Source organism: Fukomys damarensis, unplaced genomic scaffold, assembly GCF_012274545.1.
Source record: "Fukomys damarensis isolate Sample0158 unplaced genomic scaffold, DMR_v1.0_HiC HiC_scaffold_4, whole genome shotgun sequence".
Taxonomy (NCBI): Eukaryota; Metazoa; Chordata; class Mammalia; order Rodentia; family Bathyergidae; genus Fukomys; species Fukomys damarensis.
Genome location: NW_022900916.1, coordinates 60226152 through 60235451, shown reverse-complemented (window position 1 = coordinate 60235451; position 9300 = coordinate 60226152).

Genomic DNA, 9300 nt, shown 5'->3' with positions numbered 1-9300 from the left:
AAAGTCATTAAACTAAAAGAATATGGATAAGCCCAAAGGTTTTGTTGTTTATAGCTTTATTAAAATGTAATTCACAGATGGGTGTGATTATGCATGCCTGTAATCCTAGAACTTGAAAGCTGGAGTAGGACTGCAAATTCGAGGCCAGCCTGGGCTACATAGTATGATAAACAAAACAAAACAAAACCCCCCAAAACAATAAGATAGAATGAACGCACACACCATATAATTGTCCAATTAACAATATACAGTGAAGTGTTAGTATATTCATAACCAGTGGTTGTGCAATCATGATTATCATCTAATTTAGAACTTTTCTTTCCCTAAAAGAAATTCCATACTCATTAGCTGTCAATCACTAGCCCCAAATCTCCCGTCTCTATCGGTATAGATTTGCCTACTCTGGACATTTTCTGTAAATTGTATTATGCAAAAAGTGGCTTTTTTGTGATACCTTCTTTCACTCAGCACAATGTTCTCAAGCTTCATCCATGTTGTAGAATGTGTAGTGCTTCTTTTTCATGGAAATGTATCCCACTGTATGGATATGCTAGAATTCATTCACACATCATTTGATGAATATTTGTAGTGTTGCTATGAACATTCCTGTGTAAATGCCAAAAATTATTACTGTATTTAGAAATGAAAGACCCTTGAGCTGTGGAGGTGACTTAGCGGCAGAATGCTTGTCTAGCATGCTTGAGGCCCTGGGTTAAATTCCCAGCATTGCCAAAGAAGGAAGGAAGGAGGGAGGGAGGGAGGGAGATGAAGGAAGGAAAGAAGAAAATAAAGGATTTCTTATGGAGGACTTGCCGTCTGACATAAACAGAACAATATGCAGTTAGGTGTGTGGTACACACATGTAATTCCAGCACTCTAGGAGGCTGAGGCATGAAGCTCACAAGTTCAAGCCCAGCTTGGGCAGCATAATAATCACTTAGCAAGACTCTGTCTCAAAATAAAATAATAAAAAAAGAGCTGAGAATATAGCTTAGGGCAAAGCCAAAGGATTCAATCCTCAGCATTGTAGAACAAAACGAAATGAAATGAAATAAAGCAAATAATAAGTAGAGACGGGGGAGAAAGAGAGGAAGGGAGGGAGGGGACATTACACTTCTGTGCAAAGCTGCACATGATTAAATTATTCCCTTTCAAGTATTTGATTCTATTCTTTCACTAATTTTGAGCTATTTATAATTATTTAAATTAGAGATAGCTAATAACAATGCAAAATAATTCCTGTACAGGAAATTCTGTAAATTCTATTAGGTACACCCCCTCATTGAGGAAGAGGTCATGTTTTTGTCTTTATTATGGAGGGGGAGGGGGAGAGAAAGATTAAACAATGTCCTTTTCCAGCTGTGGTAGCACATGCCTGTAATCCTAGCACTTGGGTGTCTGACACAGGAAGATCATGAGTTCAAGGCTAGCTTAAGTTATACAATCACATCACCACTGCTTTTCCTTTTGCTTCCAGACATTCTGGGCTCTGACTGAGCACAGTACTACTGTAGTACAGTAAGCACACAGCAGCACAACTATGAGAATGTCCAGCAGATACATGAACTACTTCTGCAAATTGTTCACACTCACAAATATTCATAATGCAAGGTCCTTTTGTATCTGTGAAAGTTCACAGCGCCAATGTTCAAAAATCAGGGACTTATTGGACAATGGCAGAAAGTAACCACGTAGCCTAGATGATCACAATAAGTCTCCTGGTTTGTGTCCACTGTTCTTCAGCAATTTTTGGCCATTCTCATAAAATGTCTGATTAAGCTCTGTAAGTGACTCTGATTTGCACACAAAGTTTAGAGCCAGTGCATATGATACTCCTAACAAAATGAAGTATTTTATGAATTTTGCAATATAATTTATATGTTTTCTTATATTGCTTTCTAAACATCCTTTACAAGGTCAAGGAAAGCTAACATTTACCTTTAGTTATTAAAACTAAAATATACTAGGGAGTTAAATATAATCAAACTTTTATGAACAAGGAACTTAGTGGAGTTTCATTAACTTGCTGAATAAAGAGTCAACAGGCTATTTAATTCTTTAAAAAAAAATCAGTTTACATTTTTAAACCAAGCATTGTAGTGAACACCTATAATCCCAGCACTTGGGAGGCAGGAAGATCACTGCAAATTCGAGGTCAGCCTGGGATACATAGTGAGTACAAGACCAGACTAAACTATATAGCGAGATCCTGTCTAAAAAAAGAAAAAAGTTCGCCTTTTAAGAATGATTTTTACCTTTCTAAATCACACAGGAATTATTGAAAATTAATTGCGCATCTGATTTCTACATAATGTTCCTATAGTCCTGTATTAGAAACATTTTTTTTTTATTGATCCTTTAGTTCTGAATTGTTTGGTCATTGTTTCTTAAGCTTTACATACCCAAGCATATGAGTTCATTTAAATGATATCCTATCTGTAATGGACAACAGCATCACTTAAAGCAACATAAAAGTCATTGTAACCTTGTTATTGAAATTCGCACTGAAGAGACCAGAACAGTTTTATGAGGGGCCAATGGTAATGGCCAGATATTTTAGAAACTGAGCTTCTAGATAAATATGTAAGTTTCTGGATCAGCACTTATCCAAGAGTATGTCAGTGTCAGTTCAAAGCTTACTGCTAGACTTTCAAAGGGACTTTTGTTTTTCATAGAAAAAAACTGTATCACATAATAAATGCCTATTTACTTATGCATCTAAAGGCCTCATTTGGCATTGGTTCAACTCTCCACTGGATGAACACGTAGCCGTCCACCGTTTGGTGGGCTGGTCACCTCGCTTCACTTCTGAGGCTCTTGAGATGAGCCTTATGAATTTGCAAATTACGAAGACTTTGCATGAATTATGTCATGGCGTGCTGTACTCGCAGACATTTATAAGCATATTATTCAAGCTTCACAAAACAATGTTAGATTACGAGCTCATAGAAAAAAGCAAAACTTTAAAACAAATCTACAAAATTCCATTTCCTTTGCTTTAAAGCCCAATAGGTCAAATTCACTTTTCTAAAAAAGATATTCTTTGTGGGTTTTGTTTTTTTGTTTTTTAGAAACACACAATTTAAGCATCTTCTAATTCATATCAACACAATTTCAATTCACATCTGTGTTTTTTATTCTCAGTATCATGAAATATGAATTTCAGTTCCTTTGAGGGTCCAACTAGGTATTACTTTCAACTTTTACAATGCTGTCTCTGTATTCACAAAATAAGATGTTGACATCAGTGTTTGTTTTTGTCAAAATTCAATATAAATACACAACACAAGGGCTGGGGATTTAGCTCAGTGGTTCTGCCGCCTCCCTTGCAAGTGCAAGGACCAGAGTTTGATCCCCGGTTCCCCTCTCACACACACACACATATTGTCTTTTGCACAGATTTCTACCACTTCGGCACTCATAGCTTTCCTTTAAAAGTAACTGAAATCTAGGCATGGTGGCACATGCCTGTAATGAGAACACTTGGGAGGCTGAAGCAGGAGGATTGCTATGAGTTGGAGACCAACCTGGGCTATGCAGTGAGTTCAAGACTGGCCTAAACTACCTAGTGAGACCCTGTCTCAAATAAAGCAAGCACTAATAAGTTTTCAAAAAAATTAAAGTTAATAATGATGATGAGGATGATAACAAAAAGATACCAATCATATAGGATTAGGTCCCACCCTTGTGAACTCATTGGAACTGGATCACATCTGCAAAGATACTATTTCCAAATCAGATTACATTCACAGGTACTAGGCACTAAGAATTCACTGTATCTTTTTTCCCCCAGAATTTTTATGTCACATTAATAAAAACCAATAAAAAGATTAGACTTTCCCATGTCATAGCACAATATTTCAATAGAATAAAATAATTCATACTATATTAAAAAAAGAAAGAAAGAAAAAGCCCTACAAGGCACATTAAGATTTTGGCTAAGACCCTATGAAAGGTGGGTGTAGTGAGTGGTACATGTTTATGTCTATAATACCAGAACTCTGGGAGACTGAGGCAGGAGGATTCTAAATTTGAATGGACATAGGTCAGTGCAAAGGCCCTTGATGAAATTCTCAGTACTGTGTCTCCCCAGGAAAGAAACCAACAACTTCAGAGCAAATTTATTATTGAATACAGTATTTCTAAAAGCAGATGATCACACATACAAATTAAATACTAAAATCTGCTTAAAATGCAGTCTGTTATATATATGAATTTTTCATAAAATGGGATGACCATGGTACTCATCAGGGAGTTTCTATTTATTACTAGAACTAGATTGGAAACAATAAAATTATAGAAAGCTCTTATTTGTAGAAAAGTGTTTACTTACCTTAAGAGTTAATTTACCAAGAAGTACAATGGACCAGGTAAACTCCTGATATAATACTTTTGTTATTCTTCAGTTCCTTTCTGCTGGCTTTTATAATTAAGAATTTCTTGGACAACTACTTCCCCTGTCATTTGTGTGTGGGAGAGTTACTCTATTACACAGTTTCAAAAGTAGGCTCAGAATCTTCAGGATAAGACTGAGTATGAGTTGCAGTAAGATTTCTTCAAAATGAATCTCAATTTGATACATTACTGACTGTTCACTCAGTGAAGGATCACTGCGTTTCTCCCAGCTGTCTCAGCCTTAAAATAAATTATTCTGCAGTTGAATGGACAATATGTCAATCTTAAGAAAGCCAGAGTCTGGGCACAACTTATAGGTTGAGGATGGCCAGGTGCAAGACCACTATTAGAATCCTCTTGTTAGAGGAGCTAATCTGCTACAAGTAAAATGAGAGACATAGATGAACACCTCACACTGGTGACTCACACCACTACAAAATTAAAGACTAAAAGAATGGTTATAAAGCTGGTCATGGTGGCACATACCTGTAATCCCAGCACCCTGGGAGGCTGAAGCAGAAGAATCACACATTTCAATGTAGCCTTGGAAATCTAGCAGAGATACTATCTATAAATAAAACATAAGGGCTGGAGATGTAGCTCAGTATGAAGGCCTTGGGTTCAATCCCCAGTAACACACCCCTCCACACACACACACACGCAAGGAGTATGGTAGCTGTTGAGTTGTTTCAACCTCAGAAGCAGTGCCAATAATGAAAATATCACACTAGTCTTGTCCAACAAAACTTTGGCTTTTCTGTGTTTTGTGTAGATATCCAAATAAACTAATGATAGCGAAGGAGGAGATAAATAACCTCAGCCGGAATCCCCTATAAAGTGGGGTTTATTCCTGGAGCTAAGATATAACAAGAGCTCTAAAATGATCCTAAGCAATACCAAAAAGTTCTATGGTTATTTATCATGGCAAATAAAAGTAAATACTCAAACTGCTCATAAGACTATTTTTAGGCTAAGAAGCCAAGACACTGGATGCAGTGTAAAACTGGAAGTGGATGAGACAATTGTACAAACTTGCAATGGAACGACCAAGTGATGAGTGTAAATATAAAGCCATGCTGAATCATTAGCAATGTATTTGAGGCAGAAATGATAACTTTAATCTTAATTTCATAGCCAATATCACAAAATCAGTCTGATCATAGATTAACACTGAATTCTGAATGTGAGCTTAAGGTCTCTATCACTATTTTACTTTTTTAGGGTGCCTTTTAAAAGACATTATATAGTTCAGGCTCACCTTGATCTCACTTATATAGGCCAGGCTGGAGTGAACTCAATGAGGAACGTCCTGTTTGAGCCTTCTGAGTGCTGGGATATCAGGCCTGTATTAATATACCTGGGAAATCACTACAGTATTTTAGAGAAGTATATTCTAATCTACAATGGAATATGGAATATGTATGATACAAGACTGTAAGATATAAATCTTAACTTTCATCCTTAATAAATGGAGATAGTTATCTTAAGAGGAAGAATTTTGAGAAAACATTTAAGAGTGGAGAAAAAAAAACTCTTGATATTTATCAGTGTGAAATAAGCAGAGTTTTTTTTTTTCCTCCAGCACTGAACCAGGGCCAAGCACACATTAGGTAAGTGTTCTGCCACTGATGTACATCCCTAGCCCTTTTTATTTCTGCAATTTTATTTTGCCCAGGCTGGCCTTAAATTTAGGATTCTCTTGCCACAGTCTCCTGAGTACCTGGGACTATGGACATTTGCCACCATACCCAGCTGAAATCAGCACATACAGCCATACTTTTGGCAAACGTGGTGCTTCATTGCTATAAACAATTATTTTCTCATTAGTACTGGTAAGCAAACTGGTATGAATAAAGCACCCTTTTATGTTGAAATGATATTTAAAACTACCTACAGTAATTGGTCTTCAATTGCCCCGCCTCCATCATATAAGTTAGTTTAGAGACCTTTAAGTTTGTTCTTTTCTATCCTTTCATGAACTTCCGTGAACATAAAACCAGCCAGGTGCACTGTTATAAATTAAGGCGCATGGGTGGTCTTCTGTCCCAGCCTAGTCAGTTTTCTCTAGTCTTAAACTTTGATTCAGGCTTCATTTAAGCCTAATTTCAAAATATCCAATGTTTTCAAAGCTTCCAATGTTTTGTTTACCTGCATGAATAATCTGATTATTTGAATAGCTACCCAGAATATCCTTTATGAAAACTTAAAAAAAATATTGAAAAAACCCTTGAAACAATGTAAGGTGCATTTTGTACTTTTAAAGATACTAATCTTGTGTTTTGTTCTTACTGGTCAACTGGTTGCAGAAGTGAAGATAGTCCACATATTTTCCATGATTTTTTAAAAGTTGAGAAATCATATATGAAAACTGCAAACCACTTACCCCAAACATATTTTCGAATACTATGTATTTCAACACTGCCTTTTGCCTTTCACAATTGAACACAAGGACTGCCCCTCCCTTTCCAATCACAATAAATAAAACCAGTGTTCTATAATCCTGAATATATTATTGGTCTGATGAACTAAATTTTGTAAATATACCTCTCTCTTTTTAAATGAAAATTGTATCTAAGACAGAACTTTCCAGTAGAAATTCAGCTTATAGAAATGTTTTGTATCTATACTGTCCAATAGGGTAGCCACTTCAAATAGCAGATATTTCAAATGTGGCTAAGGAACTAAATTTTAAATTGTATTTAATAACCAAATGTACTAGATTAGTACTGGCCTAGTAGACCCTTCAAACATTCTGGGAAATGTTAGAAGTGGAAGGCCCATTATGGACAATTTAAGAATTTTATTCATTTATTTTATTTTTATTTTTTTGGTACCGGGGATAAAACTCAGGTCTTTGCACTTGCGAGGAAGGTGGTGGAACCACTGAGCTACATTCCCGGTCCAAGAATTTTTTATTTATTTAGTTAGTTAGTTAGTGGTACTGAGGATTAAGTCCAGGGCTTCACAAGTACTAGACAAGCATGCAACCACTGACCTCAATGCCCAGTACTTACTAAATTTTATTTTGAGATAGGGTCTTGCTAAATCCGCCAGGTTGGCTCAAACTTGGGCCACAGCCTCTCTAGTAGCTGGGATCACAGGTGGGCATCTTAAGTTATCAACATTGTGTTTTAAAAGCCTTGTCATTCCTTCAATATGAAATTTTCCACAAGTTTTACATTTTCAAAACATAAAACCCAAATCAACCAAATTCTTCAGGCTGCTATTCTGTATGAATCATCCTTTTGCAAAAAGGTGTAAGACTATTTTATTGCCAGCTCTGCCCCCTCTTCTACAGACAGAATTCAGTGATTAGATTCTGCATTTATTTAGGTTATTCTCCTGGTTTCCATATTGCAAATAAATGACAGGAACTTCTCCACTAGATTATCCCAGACAGCACAAATGTTCTTTCCAAAAGTAGAGACTGGAATCACAGCCCCCTCACACTGCCTGCTACATCTGTTTATACTTATAGAAGCGACATCTACTTCAAAGACAGAGAATGGCAATTTGTTGGGAAAGGACTGAGAACATGATGATGCTTGAAGAAAAGAAAGTCTCGCTATTCAAAATAAAAGATCCATACAACTAAGCAGCTAGCTACAAAGCCTCTTTGAAATGGGAAGATTTCGCTCCTAGAGTATTGTAGACTGTGTGTACTGGCTGGGCTTTGACCTAGTCATAATCATTTTCTACCTAATAAAGCCGTGGGTAAGTCACGAAACTTAATCCTCAATTCTCCCATAGGTAAAATGTAATGATGATCTGTTGGGAAAAGTGTGAAAAACTACGAATTGGGCCAAAGTCGGCGTGTTATCTTCAGGACTCTAGTTCACACCCATGTCTGCAATTCACTAGGCTGTTTCACTACTCCGTAAACTGTAGACATTTTTGGTGATGTAAATAATTCTTATCAATAGAAATGTAAATTTGTTAGGTAGAGATATTGGTTCCCACCCTGTAGAACTGAAAGGATCCCCCTTATCTGCTGTTTGGATTTACCTAGTTTCAGTTGCCCTTACCAATTTTCCATCCAGGTCTGAAAACATTAAATGAAAGATTGTAGAAATAATCCTTAACTTTTAAATAAGTTTTGCGATCCCATAACTGTTCATTTTAGTATTAACTTCTTTCTACACTTAATTTATAAACTAAACTTTATCATAGGAATGCACCAAAAAAACAGTGCAGATAGGATTCAATGCTATCTCTGTTTCAAGCATTGGATTGGGGTTCTCAAACATATCCTGTGAAGATAAAAGGGGCGACTATAATCTTAAACATTACATTTCAGTTTTATGTCTTTCTTGATAATATATGTAAGTCCTTCACATTCTGATTTGAAAGGGTTGCAGTATCTTGCTGGTTCCTTCCCTAATTAAATCAAATTATTTTTCACCTATGTTCACTATCATTGAGTTAAAACAGTATTTTTTTTAACCTGAATTCATTTTATACTTCTACAAGAGTTATGTTTTTTTACCTTGAGAAATCGAGTTTCAGCTCCGTAGGCTTTCTGGAAGTATTGGTTTGAAAGTCCACATTAACAGTCACGACCCTAACTCCCAATATTCTGGGGTTCGGAGAGGGAGCACTACTACTGCAAAGAGCCTAAGGGCCTGGCTGGGTGGGCGGACGCGTGAGAGGCCCTCCGAACGCATCCCTTTCAGGAGAGGGATCTTGGGGTCCAGGTGGGTGAGAAGGACCAGAATCAGCGGCTCGGTGGAGGCCACACTGGAGAAGGGCTTAGGGCTTGGCCTTCCAGGCCAGGGCAGTGGCCCGGGATTTGGAGGCCCGGGTCAGGGAGTTAAATGCAGACCACATGGAGGACCCAGCGGCCCGCAGCGGAACCTAGTCCCGGAACCGACTCTGGCCAGGCCGGCCGCGCAGGCCTCGCCCCAG